The following is a 23,312-nucleotide window of genomic DNA, read 5'->3' as shown; positions in this document are numbered from 1 at the left end:
TTTTAAACGTTGGCTTGACTTTTTAATATATATTTTTACTTACAGTTTCCAAATGCTGTTGCATACACAGCTAATATTTGAAAACTGGCTTAGAGGGCATTTTGGCACGCGTTTGAACTAGATCTGTTGAGTTAATTACCTACTTTTGAATTTTGCTATTCATTTACACCAGCTTCTCATATTGACATTTGCGGGTATTAGTTCAGCGCGGCATCAAGACTGCACACTTGGCAAATTAAAAACCTTTAATTCTTACGTTTTGCAAAACTTTTGACCCCTGGAGTTGTGGCTCCCCGTGTCTTTGAATCTGCTCTGAACGTACCAGGGAGGGAAACTGCCTCTTTCCAAATAAATCATTTAATTTGTTGTAAACCTCGCAAAGGTTATCGAGCGTAGATAAGGACGGAGGAAGCTTGCGCTTGTAAGAGAGAGCATAATTGAAGAGCCTGCATTTTGAACTGAATGTCGCAGAACGTTTTACATTTCTCCTGCTTGCCGTTACCTTCAGTCTGCTTCTCTTCATATTGCTCTTTGCTCGCTATCTTGTACAGGTCTCTTAAGAGGGAAAATATCAACAAGGAAAGGTGATAAAAGTTGGGTATTTTTGTGTCTGTCTTCATTTTTTTTTTCTCAGTGGTAATACCAGTCTACATAGAAGGTTCAAGACATGCCTAGTTTGAGGTGTCCTTAGACGTGTATGTGTGTTTGCTCCACTCTTAGTTTTTATTAGTTTGTTTGAGAATGATACCTCTGAGAGCAGCAGTGGCACTCCTTTGCTTTAAAGAACACACTGTTTGGAGCAATTTGTTCTCCAGAGCACTTTACCCAGTAAGGTCTTCTTTGCTATCAATACAAATACTGACACCAACAAATTGAGGCCAGCCTTTTCCCAAAATACACATTGTGTGGCTGTCGCAGCACATTGCGCCAAGTGATTTGGTGAAACCAGAGTTGCATGCTAATGGCTGGCAAGATAGGAGTTTCACAGAACCTTGCAAAAACAATTAATGTCTTTGATCTTTCTACATTTTCTTCCCCCACCCCAACGACACAGTGCAAGCTATTTTCTGCTGTCGCTGCTTTACAACTGCAAATTCCTTCGGAATTTATTGGAAATTTAATGATATGGACAAACGCGTTGCAGAGTGTGAATGTATCCAGTATGAAATCAGGAAGAAGGTCCCTAAGGATGAACTGCTAAGGTTTCTTAGGAAGCAGAAACCTAGCGTGTAAGATGAAGAGCAGGAGGCATAATCAAGGAGAGAAAAGCCTTTGCATTGCCCGTATCATCTGCAGATACGGGAAGTGGCGGACATTGTGAAGTTCTACAAATGACTAGATAAGACTGTACCAAGGGACTGGGCAAAATCAATAATCACAGCAGCACAGACCCAACATGCAGGCTGGGCAAACATGCCCATGAAATAGTCCAGAACTTAGTACCTGGATACTGGCAGGTTAAGCACACACGTAAGCATATGCTTTGAATTGTACTGGAACATTTTGCTGAGAATGTGCTGGAAGTCCCACCAAGAATGGCAAAAGCTAAAATTCTTCCTGATCTAGACTGATAAGCAGGGTAATGGTAAACCAACTGAACACTGGGTCAGTACACAAAACAAAAAAAAAAAGAAATTATTACTTATTTAATTGCACTTACACTTATTTAATTGCATCTCTTTGATGCAACCCAACTTTTAGATTGCCAAAATAACATTAGAACAGAATCTGATTGATCAACGAGTACATCTCAAATATCCTCTTTGTTTGTATTTCATGAATTCAACGCAATTAGTAAATTCATAGTACATTAATTAGTAAATATGAACATATCTTTTTAGTAGAGAGACTCGTTTTCCCTACTTTGGCATCAGATACAGTTTTAAGAGATTATGACAGCTTCAAGCCAGAATAATGTTGTTGTTTTAAGGAGAGAAAGAAAAAATGAATAGCCTGTCTGAACCATGTGCCAGAAGGTGATATAAGTGGATCTCCCCTGTTTTTCTCCTATTTTGTCGTAATCAAGTTTTAAACTTGATATTTCTATTAAATTGCTTACCCTAGCCTTGGTTTATACGAAAATTGTGATTTTCGTTTTCCGTGGTGATTAAATCAGCTACACTTAATAAGCTCATCCTTACCACATCAAAACAGAAAGCTGGCAGACGTTATCTACAGAATATATAGCTGAGAACAGCCATTAAAGAAAAGAAAGAAAAAGAAGGTTAATCATTCAGTCATAAAAATAGTTTCAATTAGTGGTCGTACCTAACGAAGTTCCAGGCTCGACTAAAATAAACTCATATTCCATTATCTTCACGAAGGCCTGAGTTCGCCTCTAGATGCAAATAAAATCGTTATTCTTGTGAAAGTGTTTTAGAAGGCCAATGGAGTTTAAAATATAGCTTAATTGGCAAGTAGTAGACAACAAGGGCATGGAAATAAAAGTATGATTTTTGGCTGTAGTGTCATTATTTGTCTGTTACTCCAAGAAAAATAGACAAAAATTAATTTAATAATTAGGAGCCTGTACCAAGCAAGCCATGTTTCTTCATTTTATCCATTATAGTGAGACTTTAAACCATTAATCCAATTAAAGAAAATTATGTTTCCCCTCCGTGGAGATATTTTTATTTTGTTTAAGCTGTTTCTGAGAGCACCGTCATCCAAACAGTTCTGCGAACCTGGGCGCAAACTTTAGGCAGGGCTGCTACATTTCAACAGAAAAACAAAGTACGCCTACCAGGGGCAGGGCTGCTTTTGCTCTTATTTTTGGGGCAACAATTATCATATACCAGGTGACGCACCTTTTAATACACCTGAAACTCGGGTCTCACAGTATTAAAATTCAAACCTGATAACCTATATTTATTACTAATGAATCTGTGGATAACCGGAAATAAACTCAGCTGCAAGCTGAGTACCAAAATTGGTTAAAATACATTAAATAACCAAATATATTAGAATTGCAATGAAACTAAATAATAAAATGAATATTAAGCTAAATGTGCATAGAAACATTGTGGCTGAAATATTTTTATTTGCTGTATTTTATATGCATTTTCACGTGAATGTCAAATAAATATTCATATATTGGCAAAATATCACCAGCGGAGAGAAGAGGAGAGAAGATACTCAAAGTAAGGACGGAGGGAGGATGGGCAAACAATAATGAACCAGCTGTAGCACAGCAGAAAAAAAAGGGGGAGGGCGTGAGCAGTGCATACATGAGCATGATTGACAGCGCTAAGACCCCGCACCGTGCTCAGATTGGTTAATCCTGACCAGGTGTTGTATTCCTGTAGAAAACAGCAGTACTATAGATTGTTTTCAAAAATCATTTATCTCATTTTATACTGTCATGACGTAGTGATGGTTTTTAACAAATTTGTAAAAAAAAAACAAAACATTTTTTTTTTTTTTAAATAAAAGTTATGTCCCTTAAGACTTTTTAACTTGCCACGAATACTGAGGAACTTGCCAGGAAGTGCAAGGGACATCCTAAGTTTTATTTTTGTTGAATTTTGTGACAAAACTCATTTAGCATCATTTGCCTTGGAGTAAAACTTTTTAAAAATTTTAGCAACGACCCTTAGTATAATTCATCTTTTTGAAACCACTGAACAAAGACACTGATATTTTCAAGGAGGAACAGCTGAATACATCCTTTTAGCACATTTTGGCCAACATCTGGACATAGATCTAATGTTTACCTGTATGTGGGGCTCATTTTTCTTGTGTGCTGCCTATATTGATTGTTGATGCCTCATTAAATCAGGCAGTTTAGAGACGGACCTGCATCCCCACTGGCCCATTGCAGTTTTCTGGGTTTTTAAATGCTTGCTATCTTGAGGGTCTTCTTTTCCTCCCAATTTTCTTTCTCACTTTGCCTGAGTGCTACATTGGATGCTTCAATAAAACATGCAATGCCTGGCACTGCAGTATTCTGCTTCACTTACGTCAAATCCTCATGTGTACCATATCAATATTTCATCACTTTCAAAGTTTAGGATAAAATCTCTGTGCCAACGCACGGCCAGATCCTTATTTTGAATGTATCCCAGGTAAATGAGAAACAAATTTAATTAGGCTGCTTTTTTTTTCTTTACCATGAAAGTAAATTATATTACTGCTGTATTATTATAAATAATGATCAAAAACAAAATAATATACATTATATGTTATGTTTCAATGATTTATTGTAACTATATCTGAGCATCCATCAGCAATCGGAAAAAGGGACACGGGTATTAAACAGAATTTTGAAGTTCCATAGTTTTTCTTTTCCCCAATGTCTTGGCTCACTTCTTTAGATTTCCCCATAATGGCTAAAAACAATGCTGCACATTTAGAGTGTCACCTGAATATGCATTCCCTTGTGTGCCTTCAATTAAATAAGAAGCTTCACCATCTGAGCTGTTTAAAGGTAAAGTAATCTTAGTTTATGCAAACTTCTGAATTTTGAAGGAATAAATAAAAAATAAAAATAAACATTTTCAACCCTTTAATAGTTGCTAAGTTTCACTATTGTTTTTTTTTGTTGTTGTTGTTTTTTACCAAGGCAGCATTTTAGAGCAAATGGACAAATTGTGCCCCCATTTCTCACAGTTTGCATGTTACAACTTTTGCAGTCCTCTGATTGTTGAGTATGGGTCTCCCTGGCGCAGCAAGGTGATGTTCTTGCAGTTTTGAGTGCACCCTCTGTGTCTAATCTTAGGACTTAGAGCTCGCTGCCCAGATAACTTTTCCCCCTTTGGCAGTTCTTTACTTGCCTTATTAGTGGTAGAAAACCATATTTATATTCTCCCATCTGTAATCAGAGGCAAAATGCTCATACCTGCTGCACTTAATAGGTGCCTCTTGCATGTATTTGCATTCTAAGTGAAGCGCTGAAAAAGAGCAGATAGCAATATTTAGAGCTGAGGGTCAGCACTGCTCAGCAATGAATTACGCACATTTACTCTCCAGTGTGCACTCAGAAAGATTTTTAGTATCCTCTCTGATTTTAGTCTGCTCCGTCTCCTTCTATAAACAGCCTTGATATTGCCTTTTTTTTTTTTTTTTTGTTCGACTCTGACGTCCAGGTGAAAAATAGAAACCTTCCGGTTGACTTCTTGCTGAGCTGGTCTCTGAAGATTTGATGATAAACCATTTATCTTCATATTTGCTTTACTGCTGCTCGTGTTTTTGCTGACCATAAGGTCCACTCTTGGGGATTAATTGCTGACTCTCTCTCTCCCTCTCATTTCTCTCTGATTGTAACTTTGGGAAAAGTCAGGATTCTTAAGGCTGCCAATTAAGTCGCGTTTTTCAGTTTCTCAAAGTTTACTACTGTGACCAAAGGGGGAAGCAGAAGGCAGGATGCCTCTTTTTGTGTTAATCATTTTAGGTCTATTTGGATAAAGTAATTTGCTATCACTAATGTTTAAACTTTAAATCATATTCTAGTTTTAAACACAAAAATGTGACAAAAATCCATTGGCATTTAACACTGAACAAAGATAAATGAACATGCTTTACAGACAAATGTGGGGGGGAAAAAAATTCCCAGCAAATTCAGTGTCTGCTTTAATTTGTCTTGATGCTCCATGGCACAAACAGATGTAAAACAATAAATAAATAAATAAATAAACCAGTTATGTTTCCTTGTGCATCATTGAAACAGTTTTTTTTTCTCATCTGTGCCTCAATACTTGTAGAATACGCCAGCGTGTAGTAGGAGAGTTCGCGCTCTCTGTTGTGCCCGTTCACAGTTCTGAATACGCGCAATCTGACAGGAAACACAGTCATTTGCTAATTACCAACATTTGTTGAATGCCTCCCGTTAACGTGTTGCAACCGTCAGCGTCGCATATTGAATAAACACGCTTCTTCGAAAGCCACTAATAAAAACGAGGGCTTTCGGAGGATCTCTTGCTGCGTTGGTTCTTCCTTTTGAAGTGGAAACAATGACTATGAAACAGCTTCTTTAACCCCTTACAGACTCTTTCGACGCCAGAGTCTATGAGCAAAATTCAAAAGGAATCCAACATGAGAGCATACCGATTTCCACCCTTGCATTCGAATGTTGTTATTCAGGAGTTTTCAGGAAGCGGAGAAAGCGGGTCGTATGCTGATAATGTTGGAGGTACCTACTGGTCGCCATCGACAATAAACTAGACATATCAGCAGCCTATTTTTGTTTATTTTGAATAGAGATTTAATTACAGAAAACTCCTTTGAAGGTTAAGATACACTCTTACATCTATGATCTATTTCCATTGCCCCCTTTTCTCTTTGGGGGGTCTTCAGCTTTGATATAACTTATTTAGGTCATAAGTTTCATTGGACTTTGAAGCACAAGCTGTGTGTACACTTCAAGATGAAGCTGAAGCTTCTAGCAAAAAACAAAAAAAACAAAAAAAAATGAAGAAAAAAAAAATGACGCAAGTTGATGTTGCTATTTTTAGCTATTTGACAATTAGTGGGATAAGCAAGTCGTCAACAATTTTCAAAAGAAAGTTTAAGATCTTTTATGAGGCTACAACACATTTCTTTTCATGTATTGGCTTTTCCTCTATAATTTGTCTCCTAAAAAGAATATTAAACTGTTATAATAAATAATGGATGTGAATAGAGTGAGACTCGTATTTCAAAGTAAGAAAGTGAGTGTTTCTTAGGTTGCTTGTTTTTTTCATACCTTTAAGCCTCAATTTGAACCTCATAGTTCAATATGTAAATTATTATTTTTTTATTTATTTTGACACCGAACATAGACTCTTTAAAAGCACAAAGTTTGTCATTTTAGAGTTAACGGGTTTTAGCCCACAAACATAGTTTATCCCATACCGATATTAAAACGTTGAAATTTGTAAATAATTGCAAATTTAAAAAGATTTAAACTATGTCAACAGTTACAGAGCAGGGGAAGTGGAATGAAGATTTTTAGAAATAAAATGGGAAATAAGGTCCAACTGAAAAAAATATTGCTCAAAAAGCCATGAACAAACTATCAACTGAAGGAGGTCCTACATAAATGCTTCTATGTAGTTGCTCTGTGTATGTAAGACTTTTGAAACAACCGTTTTGTAATTTTGTAAAGTGTGTAGAGACACTGATCCCAAAGAAATGGTCCCCCTCACTTTTATTTTAACAGGTAGTAAGGGATTTGTTACTGAGTTTTATTCACAATAATTTTTGCAGGATACAAATAAATATGCATTTTGAAAGATTTACTAATCTTGCCTTATAGAAAGAAAACTGGATGTCTCGTTAAGGTAGTTTTTGCGTTTTTTTTATTAATAAGCCATTACTTGTTTTTGGAAGCGGCAAACGAAAGTTAAAAACGTAAAATTGGTTGATTTTGGTATCAAGAGTTGCAAGATGAAATTGCATGCAAAAGGATTTTTTTGTGCGTTCTTACTATATTACAGCACGTTTAAAATTGATCGAGCCATTTTTTTTTTAAGCTTCCAGTAAGTCTGGAAAAAAAAAAATCTCATAGATCTCTGTTCTCCATTTACCTTCCTCTACTTTTGAATTTTTATTTATTTTTATTTCACCCCCCCCCCCCCCCAAGATTGGGACATTGAGAACCTCATTGAACTAAGAATTTGTGTAGGAAATGTGCCACTCCGTTCGGAGCATCCTTTGAAACTCTATCAAAAACAAGGGCCTGCTGAGCAATTGGACATCAAAGAAGACCCAGCTCCATTACAGGCCATTAAAACCATAACGGCTGCTTGGAAAGATTGAAGCGTAGAGGATCGATAAAGGGCAGTTTAACTGTCTGACACAGCTCACTAATATCTGAAGCGTCATCTCCCATTCAGAGGCAGCCAGAGGAGGAAAGAGAGGGGAAGAAAGAGGAAGAGAGAGAGGACAAACTTAGAGGGCGAGAGAGAGAGAGAGGATATGGAAAGAGAGACTCTTATTATTACAGAGTGCTTTTGATCTCCTATTGCTGCTCTTTGTCTTCTTCTCCCACCCATCCCTCACATACTGTAGTCTTGTGCGGGGATGATATAACCTAATTTCACAGTAGGCTGATTAGCATTTTGGATCATTCAAACCCTACAAACAGAACACGTGGTGCAATTAAATTGAAAGATAAGCGTTACACTCAGAAATTACTCCTGAAACACATTCTCTAACTTGATAAAATCTTCAACAATAAAAACGCATGTACTTTGATTTGTAGGCTTTTAGAGCCAAATTAAGTCTCTTGACAGCGAGAAAATAAATAAGAACATAAGTGACGACTCAATCTACGTAAAAAAACAAAAAAAACAAAAACAAAACAAAAACCCTGATTTACGTCTGCTCAGAACATCCAGTTGCATTTGTCTTCAGACTGAGGAAGAGATGTATTTTGACAAACACCAAAAAAAAAACTCTCTCCAACTTCTTTCTCTACTTAATATATTCTCTCTGTTTTTATCCTCTTTCACTTTATCTGGGCATCTGGATGTGGAAACGCCATGTCTGTTTGAGAATGATAGCGAGCTGTATTATTTAATTTCCTACTGTAGTCATTGAACCCTAAAGGATACAGTTCAGGTCAGTAGTTTACTCATCAACATGATATTTGAGCTGCTCTTTTACGTTTTGAACACAGGAACAGAGTTCACAAATTTAAATTTATCTGTCGATCTTAAATTTACACAGATAAAATTTTACATGCAGGTTAAATCTGAATAAATTACATGACTGAAATATTTTACTCAGCTAAATTCAAAAAGTAAATGATGTAGATTCATTGCACGTGACTGATTCTTCGAGTGTTTAATTTTGTTCACTTAAAAATATATAGCCATTTATCTGTAACATGGACTGCCCCCGTGGAGAGAGAGCATATGGCGAGCACCCCTGTCTTTGGAGTGGAAACAACATTCCACTTCTAAAATTTATTATTGAAAAAAAAATATATATATGCATTAATGTATAAGAAAGCACAAATTTTCCTTCCTGATACAAATTACAAATGAGCAACGTGCATTTTTTTTTTTTACAACAAAACATCTGCTACAATTGCACTTCCACATTTTAAATAACTATCAATGCTTTTCGTTGTTCAGTGAGTCATCTGAAGGGGTGAATCATTCAGCCATCTTTTACAACCTGTCGTGCATTAAAAATAACCACATCACTTGCAGAAATGAAGTCAATGATGTGATTTCTCACTGACGGAGCGAGATACTGTTGTCGCTTTTAAGAAGGCCAATATACTCTGATCAGACAGAGAGCGCAATGTGAGGAAATGCGTTTCCCTTTTTGTGTTTTTATCGCTCCTGCTGTGTTTATGATGTGAAGTCATTATTTAGATGTACAGCGAGGACAGCCGTTACCTGATAAGCCTGCTTGATGGACATGTTGAGACCAGAATATTATTGGTGCTCTGTGCTTTCATGGGAGCAAAAAGAGGTGCAAAAGAAAAAAAAAAAAAAAAACTAGGTTGATACCACATGCAGCACAATGTTTGCAGTTGACAGCATCAGTGTTTTAAAAGGCTTTTTTTTTTTTTTAAGAAAACATGAGTCCAACAGCTTCACTCCTCTTGAATCACAAATCCCAGTGCCAGTTGGTGGAGTCTTTGAACAGCCGTGACAATCAGCCTCAGTCTTGGGAAAACAAACAGTTACTCAGATATATAAATAAAAGCAACATGTATGGGTAGAAAGGCAGAAATAGATACGTTATAGAGCAGTTTAACTGCAGATGTTCTTTATTTTTAAATGCATGTTGCATTTTCTTAACACCCAGTATGATCTCATAGCGATTTGTAGCTTACTTATTTTAATCTTTGTTTTGATTACTTCAGTAATACGTGGAATCTGTTTCCAACTCTGAAGCAATCCACCAACATTCAGTTTTGGGGATCCTTACGGTCTTGTGAGACTTTAGGGCTGTTTTCATCCAACAGGAATAGGTTTATTTAATAGACATTTAATGACTGAAATTATGCAGTGGACTGAAGAGTGGCATCACTGGGTAACTTACTGTGAAATTTGTTGACTTGTAAATGTTTGGTGGTTCCGAGTGGCAGTGAGAACTAGACAGTAGGGTTCTGACCTTAGCAGACAAAAAAACAAAAAAACATATATGTTTTATACATAAATGCCAGAGAGACATGGCACGGCTCGGTTTGAAATTTTAATTCGAACCTTTTAGTGGTGAGCCGGCAGGAGGACCCGAGAGACAGAGCTAGAAGAGCAGCACAGCTAGCTCATTAGAACAGAGTGGAGTTTGTATATCCCTGAATTGTCTCTCTCTTTTTCCACAAAGCATGCACACGTCACACAAGTAGAGACTAAAACACACAGAGACTCTCAGGTAGAGACGTGATCACCTGCAGTGGCCAGAGAAATAGAAAAAGATTGCTAATACTCTTAAGACACACAACACACACACACACACACACAGTTGAACGAATACATTTATCTGACAAACACTGAACTCCATAAGTTGGCAGAAGAAAACAGAAAAGTGGGGCAGGATGTTCTTAAACACTGAGCAGTGACTGCACATATGGTCTGATTTTTTTTTTTTTTTTTGAGCAACACACACTATCTAGGTAGATGTAGTGTAACGCTGTGCCATCATTTAAATGTATAACTATCCCTGTGGCACAAGAAGTCAGTTTGTGATTGATGGAGTGTGATAAGTAATTGTACATCCAGATGCATGCGGACTGTTTGCTGTCATTTTGTCTTTTCAGCTGCTGTCATTTTGATTACTTCTGTCAGCTCCGATTTAATGATATGACTTTTAAATCTGTCAACTCAGATTTTATATATATATATATATATATATATATATATATATATATATATATAAATAAATAAATAAAGGAACCCATTTGGTTTAATTTCATGTCATTAGCTTCAGTTCAGACAACTGGTATTGTGTCTTTGAAATAGAATTAAAATGTGTCTTTAATTATTTGTAGAATTTGCAGCATAACTGCAACTTGTACCCAGGAAGAGGTTCAGCTTGTGCTTAAAGAAAAAAAGAAAAAGGACTGAAGCAGAGCTGTAATGAATGTATACTTCAGGTTAATGTGCCAAGTTCAGCAGGGTCACAGGCTCGGTGAAGAAGCCTTGCCTGAGCTTGTAAAATATAGCGGCTACTGTGATGCCTGCCAGACGGGAGGAGAGGGAGAAGTCCGTTGTTTGGAATCAGATGCATCTTTAATGATGCATTCCGCTCTGCCCTTGTAGATAGAAAGAGAAATGCGGTTTGAAACTGGGTGAATGTGATCTGATGGGAAGTTTTCACCTCCAGATGAAAGACTTTCTGAAGCAAAGGCTGTTACAGTGGAGAGCAACTTGTTCTTTTTTAAATAAGATCTTTACCTTTTGAATAGCTTACTGACATTTGGCCTCAGTGCGTTGAATGAAATGTTTGTCGCCAGTAGATGACAAGGCCTTGTAGAGAGCTCATTCAGTTATCATGAGTCATTGAAAAGTTTTGTTTACTTTTCCGTTTTTTCTCTTTACAGAGTTTCTCTTAAAAATGACAATGGGCCAATTCTTTAGTTGAAGTGAGAAAGTTGAATATAGCAATCACTAGATTGTGCCAGATAAAAGGCTAATGCCATTCTTTCTTTTTCCCCATTTCAACTGGTTGAAGAGGTTCAGTGAAGTCTAATCAAGTTGCCTCAAATGGCAATTTGTGAAGAATAATTACGTTCCCTCTGGTTTCATCTCTTGTGCAACAAGATGGGTCACAAATTCTGATGGATTGTATAGAGATCACCAGTGTGTAGAATATTACTACAGTTCAGCAAGTAGAAAATGCTTTTTTTTTTTTTCTGTCAGATTTTAGCTTTTATAAATTATTTTATAGTAAGCCTAATTTAAAAGGTAGTTCTAAAGACTCAAAACTGCACAAGTATTCACGACTGTTGACATTAGGTGCAGCCGGGTTGGGTAATTGTAAATAAACATATTATATGCTTAGCATCTACACAATAGCGCTGGCTGCTGTCACTCAGAGGCGTTGTCATTTGCAATGCATAGTTTGCACAACACGGATGTAATGTGAGAGAATGATGAGGTGGTAATTCTGTTCTCTTCCATCTTTTTTCAGTGATGGATCATTTTAGATATAAGCAGCTGATGAAATTACATCACAAAGCAATATACATGGATGTATTATTAACTCAGCAGAGTTGCAATACAGTATGAAAGCACATTACGTCAAATCGGTTCATTTATTGTTTCTGATTTTATTGCATTTCCTGAAATTATTGCCTTGAGTTGCATACTTCAGTAAATCCCATAAAAGATATATTAGGTCTTTGTTTTAATTCGTAAAAAGTCATCATTAGGTAAACCAGCCCTAAAACACGTTTTAGACAAGAAATATCTCCACTCTTCCAGGTAAATGAGAGACTAACAGAACACCAAAACATTCAGCCATTTGAATTTATATTTATACTGTAGTTTCATTGTGATGCTTTTCTTTTTCCAATTTCCAGTTCTTGTATTTTGTATTCTCTAAGGATAGTTTTTCAAAGCAAAGTTTTACAGAAGATGGCATGAATTACTGCTTGGATGTTTCTATGTTTTTTATGAAAACATTGTTGCCCTGGAATCTAATATTTGTACTAATGACTTATTTCTCCAAATGCTGATCGCATTTCTTACTCACTTCTTGACTTGAGAAATCTCAAACCTTTTATCTGGTTTGTGTGATGGTATTTAGCCTGTCTGGCTTCATTTTATGCTCCAATCCAAAATAAAAAAAAAAAAAATCAATATAAAGCTCTAAATTACCTACTCCGACAATACAGTGCTAAAAATAAAACGGGTACTTAAGTTCTTAATCTCTGGCAACAATGTAAAAGGTTGTGAAGGAAGATGTGAGAAGTGGGATTTCCTTGGCTACGTTACCTGATATTTACCGCTCAATAGGTTAGCGTCATGGGGGTCACTGCTCCCTGTGGCGTAACGCTGCGCATTTTTAAAGAGACAGAACAGGCTAAGCAGCAGGGTACCAGATGCCTCCCACAGCATTAGGAAAAGCACACAAACACAGCACTGCTGACCTTTCACTCAGATAAACACCATTAAATATGAAAAAGGACATAATTGAAAGTAACCACTGGCACTTTTTTTCTTTTCTTTTCACCTACATAGGTGCATTAATACTGAAGAAAATCACAAGGCATCCAAACACCATTGAGCTCACCACCGATAATAATCTTGACATTTCAAGTGGTGCCATTAAGACACAGTGCAAACACCAGCCAAGCTTTTGATGGCGTGTGATATTTCCAACAAGACCCATTTCAAACATGTTCTATTGACGGCTTAACCAGTGACAATTTTTTACTTAATCTATAAAATAAAAACCCAGTGAGAACGACTGCAAACTGCATCCAATTGTTAATTTATTCACATCTTCCAAAGTTTACCAAGTGATAGTTTAGATTATAAGGCATTTGACTACAGTCAGGTATGTAATAAAAGTTCTGCACCAATATAACAAAAATAGCAAATAGCTGCAGCATGCGTTTTTTTTTTTTTTTTTTTTTTAACAAGTGCAGCAGCTGATGCAGTTACAGTGGAGAGCATATGTTTTGCACATATTCATTAAAAGTGTCACCATGTTGTGATTGTAAGCTATGAGACACATAATCTGTGCTGAGATTGATCTCCACTTCCTCCCTGAGCTACTATTGGCATCTGAAGAAATTAACCGCCCAACACCAAAAACAACCAATCAGAACCAGGAGGAAGGCCTTAGGACTGTCAGTCAGTAGTGCAAAATGTGCTAATGACATGGAAACAACTTACTGTTACAAAAAAAAACAACAACAAAAAAAAAAAACATTTATCTGCTGTCATCAGTGGTCATGCTAACAAGACAGATAGTATTTTAAGTTTAGAGTACTATTACTCGCCTGTGTGTCTGCTGCTGTCTGCACTGCTTGCTGTACACCAGCTGAGTGGCTGGTTTCATCATCCATGAGCACAAGCTGCTGATTGACCTAATTAGGTTCACCTGGTGGAGCCTAATTAGCTGCTGTACAGGGTGCAGCTTGCAGGGTTTGGGCGGTGCCAGGTTGCCCTGACAGTGGGTATACTTTTTCATAACCAAGCCACAGACATGACTAAAACTGCCACCCAAAAATAGTAATCCATTACCTTTAGCTTCAGTACTTTTTTTCTTTGTACACTCTAGTCCCCTTTATTGAACAGTGATAGACAGGAAAGAAGGAGCAGAGAGAAGTGGAGCAGATGGTCCGAGACCAAGAACCAGCAACCCTTTTAAACTAATTTCAAATGAGAGCAACTCTGAAAACAGGGGAAATTGTTAAGAGTTGAGCTTGGGTGATTGGAAATGCTACGAGATTGACAGAGTGAGCATGAAGCTGGGAGAGATATTTCAATTGAGCTGGTGTTTATCCTGCAGAGGTAAACTTTGATTTCTTGCTCGGTGATGGCATTTTTCCGTTTCCCCCACCAGCAGAGATCAGTAGGAGTAATCAGCTTAACTGATTTAATTATGGGGTAAAGGTTTGAAACCCTGAACACATGTCTTTCCTTAAATAAGTATTCAGAGATTATGAGGGTCTGAAATTCTGCTTTTCAGCACTTAATATTCTCTCTTTTGCATGGACATTTCTAAAACCTTTTAACCTAAACCAAATATATTAGAACTACGATAAACAGTTGAAGAACCAAACATTTTAAACAAGTAAACCTACCAATTTTGTGCTTCCTGGTAACTAAATAATAAGTATTTCTAAACGAAGTAAATTCAGAAAAATATAACGGTTACAGAGGGAAAGGAAATCAATTAGTGTGAGAGGAAACAATGAAAAGAAAGCACAATGTTTCAGTATGTATATGTGCTTTTGTCGTATTGATTAAAAGCAGGTTTACATAAATATTGTTAAATGGAAACAGTGAAACTAGCTGAACTTCACATAATCTACAGATAAACACTCTGAGGCTGAAAGAGCAGGTTTACAACATATAGCAAAATGGGAAAAAGTAATTTAACTTCCGCCAGTCTTCTCCCACTTGGTAGCATTGCCTCATTCCATGTACGTTAACCAGTGCCCTGCAGAAAGCAAAAGTTTGAGAGCCATTCAGTCGTTGGTGTCGTCATGCTGAAGGGTCTTTCATGTTTCTTGTTGTTGGACTACCAATCCACCTCACACCCTAACCATGCCTCTTTCACGTCCCAGGAGATGGAATTTTAAAAATTTACAGTCTTCTTTTGAGCTAGCCTTTTGGCCCCTGCAGGTCTTTGGAAATTGAAAAGTCAGAGAGAGTAAAGACAGGGGTGAAGGGGGGGGGGGAACTGAGGTAAGACGGAGGAAGCCTGGCCGTGAAACTGAGAGACAGTTTTCTGCATTTCTGATAAGCCTTTGTATATCCCCTACAGCCAGTCTTGACCACTTCTTGTTGCTTTCATTGGAGTGACCCTCTGCTGCACAAACCAGATGCTATCAAATGCTGAAAAATTCCTCCTGTGTTGAGGGGAGGTTCATTGAAATAAATCCCCTGTCTTGTTGCTGTTTTCTCCGGCTGGGCAACAGCATATTTCACCGCCAAGGCTGTTTCATTGCCACTATTTCAAGAGTAATTGAAAATCCATGGCTGATTGACTCAGAGTTTCTGTAATTAATTCTTCCTTTAGTTGCAGGGCAACAAACCCAAAACCCACCCAGCGTGGTGGACTTTGTGCTGTTTGCATCACCCAACTTCATTGTTCTTTTGTAGTTGCAGGTAGATGTGCAAAGTTTTACTTTCTGTGATTCACTGCCACTTTGATGAGCTGACTGGAAATATTTTGGTCCTTCCATTTTGATTTATTTCTGGTTTGTTGACTTGAGGCAACATATTAATAACAATGAATGAACTTACATTCACAACCCCTATGGCATAAGCTGCATTTCAGTATTGACTTCAAAACATTGCCACCTATAAATCTAGACTAAAAACCCACCTGTCTAGAACATTGACCAACACTTTGATGTGCATTGACGGCCCTTGGCAAAATGTTAAAATTTTCTTGATTGTTGATTGGGGTCTTCTATGACTACGTTTTTTGTTTTTTTATGATGTAACTGCTGAAATGTGCTTGGCAAATAAACATGATTGATAAGTTCACACAGTATTGAACCTTGTAGGAATGATGCAGAGACCATCAAGTATTCATGTGTAATTATTTTAATTTTTCAATTTTCACCTCTCAGTCTATAAAATCTCAGTGTAGTTGTCTTTGAGAAATAGTTATGGACATTAAATGCTATTTCTATTCATTTTCTAACCAGTACTTTGAATACAAATGTTTCTTTTGTTGATCATCAACTAAACCAATGCCTATGAATCATTTATCTTGGAAATGCTCCTGAATCCAAATTTTCTATTTTCAGTTTTTATAACTGGATCCTGTTTTTTTTGTTTGTTTTTTTTCCCTCAAAGACGTGACTATGAGAGACTAGTCATTTGGCAGAGATAGTTTTTATTAACAAGCACTTCTTTAACTTTCCTTGTTTAGGCAAAATCTTGACAATACCAGCAGGTAGATAAATTGTATAGAAGGTTCATAAAAAAGCATCTGAAGTCCATAATCCCTTGAAAAACATTGAGAAAGCCTAGGGAACCAAAGATTAGATATAACAATGAAGAAGTATGAAAGAAAATGTCAGAATCTTTGGGAACAAAGTACACAACAATTATGGGAGATACAAACTTTTCAAAGCAGTAAAGACCTTACCTTGGCTTGCTTCTAGTCCTCCTATTTAGTCTAATTTATCTGAAGGTGCCTTTGGTTTCATCACTTCTCCTTATGGCAAAAGAACAGTGGATCAACAAGAAGGGCTTTTAGAAAGTTGGCTGAGATCCACCAGACATAAAGAAAAAAATAGTACATTTGAAGGACATTGGGGCATGTCAATAGATTTAGAAAATCTTAAACTGGAATACAATATTTCTATTTCCTCACATAGCTATTGTTCTTACCAATAAAATATCAATAGGGCCAAGCAACAGGAGCTAAATCTGGTCTAATAAACTTGCATGTAGGCTCCCAAACCAATCTTTGTGCCTTCAATAGTATGCATCCAGGAAGATGTATCTAAAATGTATCTACACAGGAAACTAAAGAGGACTTGCTATTGCAACTGAGAGCTCAAGCAAAGAAAGCCAGAGAGAAAGACAGGAAAAAACCTAATGGCATGTTTCACATTGAGGGACCTTGAAGCCTGTGTCTTAGCGATGAGTCGCTGATATATACCCGGCGCTTTGAGTGTGGGAACAGGCGTTTATATCCAAGTCACGTTTGCAACAAAGCCTTGTATGGCACTATAATCATGGTCAGACTATAGAAGAAAGATAGAGGAGAAATGAAAGGTAGGTGGCAGCTCTTCTGAAGGTCTTCTTCCCAAAGCATTGTGGGATCTGTTTTTTTTTTGTTTGTTTTTTTATAAACTCCAAGCGCTGATAGACGTTTGATTTTTTTTTTTTGCGATTAAAACAATTAGATTTTTTTTTTTTTGTGTACTGTTGTAGAAATATTTTCTAATATTTTAGCATGGTGGAACATTTGAAAACGTACAACTTCTGTCATTTTCAGTGTTGGGTTGGCCTAGCTTGGGAATTAGCCTTCAACATTTTTATTTGTCAAACTACAGTTTGCAATGGATGCTTTACATTCTGCATGATTTTGGGCTTCGCTAAAAGTATTTCCAGGTTATTTTTCCTAGCTAAAGTAACTTGAACATTTTAATTCAGAGAAATGAAATAATTCTGTCAACTTTAATCAAAAGTCCACTAAAGCTGTCACTTAGTACCTAGAAAAACACAGATGGCATTTGTACCTTTTACGACAATAAAACCACAAACATTTCTGTAACTCATAATTCCATATGACCCACATGAACAGAATACAATTGCTAAGTGAAACAAAAAGATTTGTTTCTAAATGTTTTATAAAAACTAATTTGGGAGATCTCGTGTTCACTTTATATTCAACCTTTTTACACTGATATCCCTAAAGAAACAACAGTGTCAACAGTCAATAACGGGATCTCTGGCTTTGTTTACAGCACTTTGTTGATTTGATTGGCTGAAGCTCGATGGCAATGATGTCAGACAGATGTTTCACTCAGTATCATGCTTCAGTCTGTTTTCTTCAAGGACTCCCTTGGTGGTGCTGCATAACAAAGCCATTTGCTGCTTTGGGTAGTTTTCACTACCCACACGCACCTTTGTCTTTAGTAATGCTTATTTTGCCATCAAATACCTAAATAGCTTATACACCTTCTATGTTAAAATGTATGAACCATTAAAATAAAAGGCTGGATTATGGTACCACTGTAAAAGATTGTTGGAGTGCCCCCCCCAAAAAAAAGGTGGAGAGCTTTATATTCAAGGGTGTATTTACACTAGCCTTGTTTTTAGCTCTGCTTAGTCTGCTTTAATTGAACTTTGGTCCATTTGTCTAGAAACTGATTTGTTTGGAGAGGGGAGAATGTGCAAACAAACGCAAACGCCAAAAAACTTAGGTCTCGGTTTGGTTGAAATGAACTTGACCCCTTGCCTGTACATTACTGTTTTTGGCGAATTTGGAAAAAAAAAAAAAAGAAAAAAAAACATCAGTTTACCTAAATATTGTCTCGGAGGCAGAGATTATGCTTAGAAGGCAAAAGTGATTACTTGCACAATAAAAAAGCAACGCAAAGGAGATTTTTGACGATTGTGGCAGTAGAGTAGCCACTCAAATTGAGTAGGAACATTTTAATCACTGGTGAAGCGTTCTCTTCTTTGGGATCCAGCAAAGCTTTTATCACTTGAATGAATGACAGTTAAGATGAATGATTCCATGCTACATTTGTCAAGTGAATAATAATTCAAGACAAAAAAGCAAGATGTAGCACGGATGAAATAAAGATGAATGAGCCAAGCAAGGGTGATGCTGTTAGCAGTGTTACCATGCAGAAAGAACATGTTAGGTTCAAATCCTTTGTACGTTGACCACCTGCGAGAAGTTTCACTTTTATTCCTTGTATTTATTGTGTGTTTTTTCTCAGCTTTGTAATCCTTTCCAAAAATGATATATGTCAGTGACTTTTCTCTCGTGCTGTGCATTATGTTGGTTTGAAAAATGCCTTTCGGCTTCAGTAGATCAATTCTATATGTTTTAGAAGGTATTCATTAACCACTCGTTCAGATAAATATATAAATATACATATATAGAGCACTGTCGGGAAAGAAGACGGAGGCAGCTCACAGGGAGCATTTCTCAAGACTGCCCCTGCACTCAGAAGAATGGTTAATGGTTAATGCAAAGCAGAGGAGGAGAGAAAATCAGAATGTTCTCGCTAAGAGTTTCCGTGACAGGCTAAGATTTAACACAGGGTGAAGACTGTGGCAAAGTGCAATCACAATGTGTTGGGCTAAAGTAGATGGCTGCAATCAGTGCTGCAGCAGGCCCGTTCCCACTGGCACCAGGGCTCCAGAACAGATGTTATGTGGAGAGAATTTGTCAGTGGGCCTCTCTGTCTTTCAGACTCTGTTTTCAGGCACGTCTTTTTGGTTTTAACCAGCGCTGCTAGATTTAAAAAAAATCAGCAAACCTTTTCTTAACAATTTTCTTATCTATTTTCTAAGATGGTAATGTTAGGCATATCAATAATCTAATAGCGATATATGTTAAATACATTGTACAGCCCTATTTGTAACCATCTCCAATGAATGTGTTGTAACTCAAGAGATTAAATGATACTGTACATGATGTGGGATTTTCCTAAGAAGAGAGAAGATTTCACTCAAAGTTAGACAAAGATTGCGGACGTATTTTTGATAAATACAAGATCTTTTTTTTTTTTTTCTTTTCATAAACAGATGAAAGGTTTCACAAATACAAACTGTGCTTTAAAGAATCTGTAATCAACGTTGAATAATCCATGTTCGAGCAGTTAATTCAGCGCAACCCAGTTTATTTATTCAGCAGTTATTCACAACAAATGTCCCAATCCACTTAACAAAACAAATACAGAACTAACGAATGGAGATGCACAGTGAATTCAGTCCAATTTCATAAAATGATTCAAAATTCAATTACCTAAATTCCAGTTTGACCCTAGGTCATAAAACAATGCAGTCAACTGCAGTTTATTATGAAAACTAGTAAATGGTAAAAGGTCATTTTTTCACCATGTTGATTTTCATTACCTATTTTAAACATTAATAATTATCTTAATCAAATGAATAAATTAATACAAACAGAATAATTTGCCTGTTAAGTAAAAAAAGCGCATCTTGTACATTTGACTATCTGATATTCATTCATGCTTTTAGAAAATAGCTTTTACTTTCCCGCAATTTTTTCTAAAGAAAAAATCATAGTGATAACCACTACACTACAGAAACTCATGCTCTTTGCAGTGTTCCTGGTAGATGATCCAAATTTTGTTAGACTAATGTCAACGATTGGCATGGAACAATGTCAAATACTTACACCACAGATCCTCCCCCCTTCTGTGGCTCTTGAGGAATAATCTGTCAGCAGTAATCCAGCAAGCCTATGGTGGGTCACATGTTGGAAAGCTGAGAGACGAGCTACATTTGATTATTCAGTGCCGCTACCCGCTGTATACGGCCAACTACCATGAATTGAGTAGCTCATGTAGATATGAATGAGAGGAGATTACTGAGAAAGACGGACAGTAACTAACGAAATGAAATGTTTAGCAGCACTTCTGACTGTTAAACCAGTAGCACACATTGTACTACACGTATTTGTACTTTAGCGTTTCAAGGCACAAGTTGGAGAGAAACTTTTTAATTGTTCATGAAGCCCGTTTAAAAACTAGCTTTTACTCTCTCACTTTAAATATGTGGACTCTTTTTTTTTTTTATACAACCTCAAGTTTTATTCTGTTATTTGAGGTGTCTGCTTTAATGACTCTTTTACTCCATTATATTTCCTACTTGGTGAGCCGTCTTGTTGTTTTCAGAGTCGTAAAGTTCTTCAATTGGTATGGTGTGATATATTAATGAAAATATATGCATGGACAGTCTGAGCAACATAATCATTCCTTTAGCTAACAAGTATTTGACTAATTGAGGGAAACAAGTCTTTTTGTCACCAGGTAATGGTGTGATAATTAAATATGGAAAAAAGCAAAAAGCAAGCAGGTGTTAAGACAGAAGTAAATTCTCCCTTTCTTATATTAATCATCCCCTAATTCTAAAGCACCCATGCTATACAAAATGGGGAACATTATAAGCAAAACACATACTTAATTTGCAAGGCTGGACTTCCTTTTCATACAAAATAGCTGCATGTTTTAAAATTCAGAGCCATGTAAAAGCCTTTTAGACATGCCCACGTACCACATGTTAGTGGAACAGCATCTTGATGATCTTTTGTTAAATTAAAGAAAATGAAACTATCTACTTTTTACAACTAAGTGGACTGTGTGACTGAGACAGACGGCTTACGCAGACTTCCTTTCCACTGTCGCTGTGTGCTTGCTTAGTGTAAGGAGCTGTTTTGCATGGAACAATCCCATTATCTCAATAAGCATCACAAGTATTATAAATTCTATCTGTTATGAATTACCGTGTAAATGAAGGTAGCCTGCGCACTCTAGCATCTTAAATTTTGTCCCTGCTTTGTATGAAAACTGCATCTTGGTTCCCTTTAAGAACAGTGGCGAAATAAGCAAAGAAGAATGAGAGCATCTGGGTGTTTTCTATGTCTCCCTGTGACTCTGTGTTTATTTTCCACTTCCCGCTTTCTTCTGAGGCTTAACTTATTGTTGCCTACGTTAACGATTTAACTGAAAATCAAGAAAAAGAGTCATTTCAGAATATTATTGGACCAAGTGGGACTGACGATGTCTTTTAGGAATCAGCTGTTGCAGCGATCTGCAGCAAAATGAAAGAGATGGATACACAGAGAGAGGGATAAATAAATAAAAAAACAAGATGTCTGCCAGCTGAAAAGATAGTAATTTGCAAATGTTGGCTGCCTCTAGGAAAATGTTTGCCTCCTCGTAGCATAAATTGCCTGTGTGTGGGCTTCCCCTGTGCTGCTCATATACTGCGTTTTTATAAACTGAGAAACACACGGCACCTTGTGTAGAAATGTCCAACAAGACTTACTTTGTTCTTTTATTGCAGTAGTATATTCTGAAACGGGGGGGAAAAAAAGAGGATTTCATTTCACTCATTTAATTCACTGTGGGAAAGAAATTTCACAAATAGTTAGAAAAAAAAATAATGATGGCACAGCTCTAATAAAAAAAAACTTTGTAAAAGATTGCTTCATCACTGTGAAAAGGACAATCCTTCACAAAAAAGAACCATGAACAAAACAAACAGAAAAGAAAAGTCACTGCTAGATGAATAGAAGGAGACGGAGGGAAAGGAGAGAAGAAAAAAAACAATAATGGTCTCTACAGTTCAGCATCTGCTCATTAATCTTTCATAGACAGCCAAGTGGCAGCTGCAGGAAGCCCAGGTTATGGTATCAAATCTCAATTTATAAATAGAATAGTTTATAGAGGTAGGTGGCAGAATACCGTCAGACAAACTGCGCTTCTTCCCGCCTTTCTCTGTGGAATCTCAATATTTTCAACTTCCAGAGTTTGTGTGTAGCATTCAGCAATGCTATGTAGTCTGAGTGTAAGACATAAAAAAATACACATCTGTCAGCAGTGATGAAATGATGAAACTGGAGTGGAAAAACTGTCATATGGCTACTGTGTGTAATACATGTGCGCCATGAGTTTATGAAATTTTGTCAAAAATGTGTATCGACCAAAACATGCCCAATCACGGTTGGGGAAAGATGGGCTCCTAATCGATCCCCTGAACAGCAGAAGCTATAAACACCACTTTTTTTTTTTTTTTTTTTGGCCTGATTGTTTACCAGACACAAGAAAATCCTCTCATGAATCCTGTTTGCGACGGTGATGCTTCACTGCCACTGACCCCTATTGCTTCAAGGTCGGCTTTCTGACAGCTGAAGAATGGCAAAGTACCCGTAAGCTTATATCACGGCACAGGTGAAGTTAGGTGGAAGTCCGATCTTCCCTGCTCCTCAGTCCCTTAGACACAGAGGTGACAAGTGAGCCTGCTATTGATCAATGCACCGTGAAAGGACCTTATATTATATGGCAAGCTCATACCATTTTTTTTTTAACAACAAATAGACGCCAATAACTCACTGGGTAAAACAAAGTAACTGACTTCTTTCTTTATGTCTAACTTCTCTTGTATCTTTACAAACGCTTACCATGTCCTTAAGGGAATAGCTCGGGATCTTTAAAGCAAATATACATTTTAAAAAAGCACACG

The 23,312-nt window shown here is 36.9% G+C and overlaps 1 protein-coding gene and 1 long non-coding RNA gene across 2 annotated transcripts in view; one reads left to right on the top strand and one right to left on the bottom strand.

Moving 5' to 3' along the window:
- gabbr2 (gamma-aminobutyric acid (GABA) B receptor, 2) overlaps window positions 1–23,312 on the top strand; it is a 186,933-nt gene that overhangs the window by 66,727 nt on the left and 96,894 nt on the right. The gene's annotated exons all lie outside the window — the stretch shown is intronic.
- Window positions 7,550–13,504, bottom strand: LOC103135032 (uncharacterized). Its single transcript, XR_001661586.1, has 5 exons — window positions 12,876–13,504; window positions 10,143–10,327; window positions 9,979–10,050; window positions 9,770–9,884; window positions 7,550–9,599 (listed from the first exon to the last, which is right to left on the bottom strand). It is a non-coding gene; the product is annotated as an uncharacterized LOC103135032 (long non-coding RNA).

Source organism: Poecilia formosa, unplaced genomic scaffold (genome assembly GCF_000485575.1).
Source record: "Poecilia formosa unplaced genomic scaffold, Poecilia_formosa-5.1.2 Scaffold21, whole genome shotgun sequence".
Classification (NCBI taxonomy): Eukaryota; Metazoa; Chordata; class Actinopteri; order Cyprinodontiformes; family Poeciliidae; genus Poecilia; species Poecilia formosa.
Note: the sequence above shows the minus strand (reverse complement) of the source record. Positions and strands in the feature narration are given on the sequence as shown.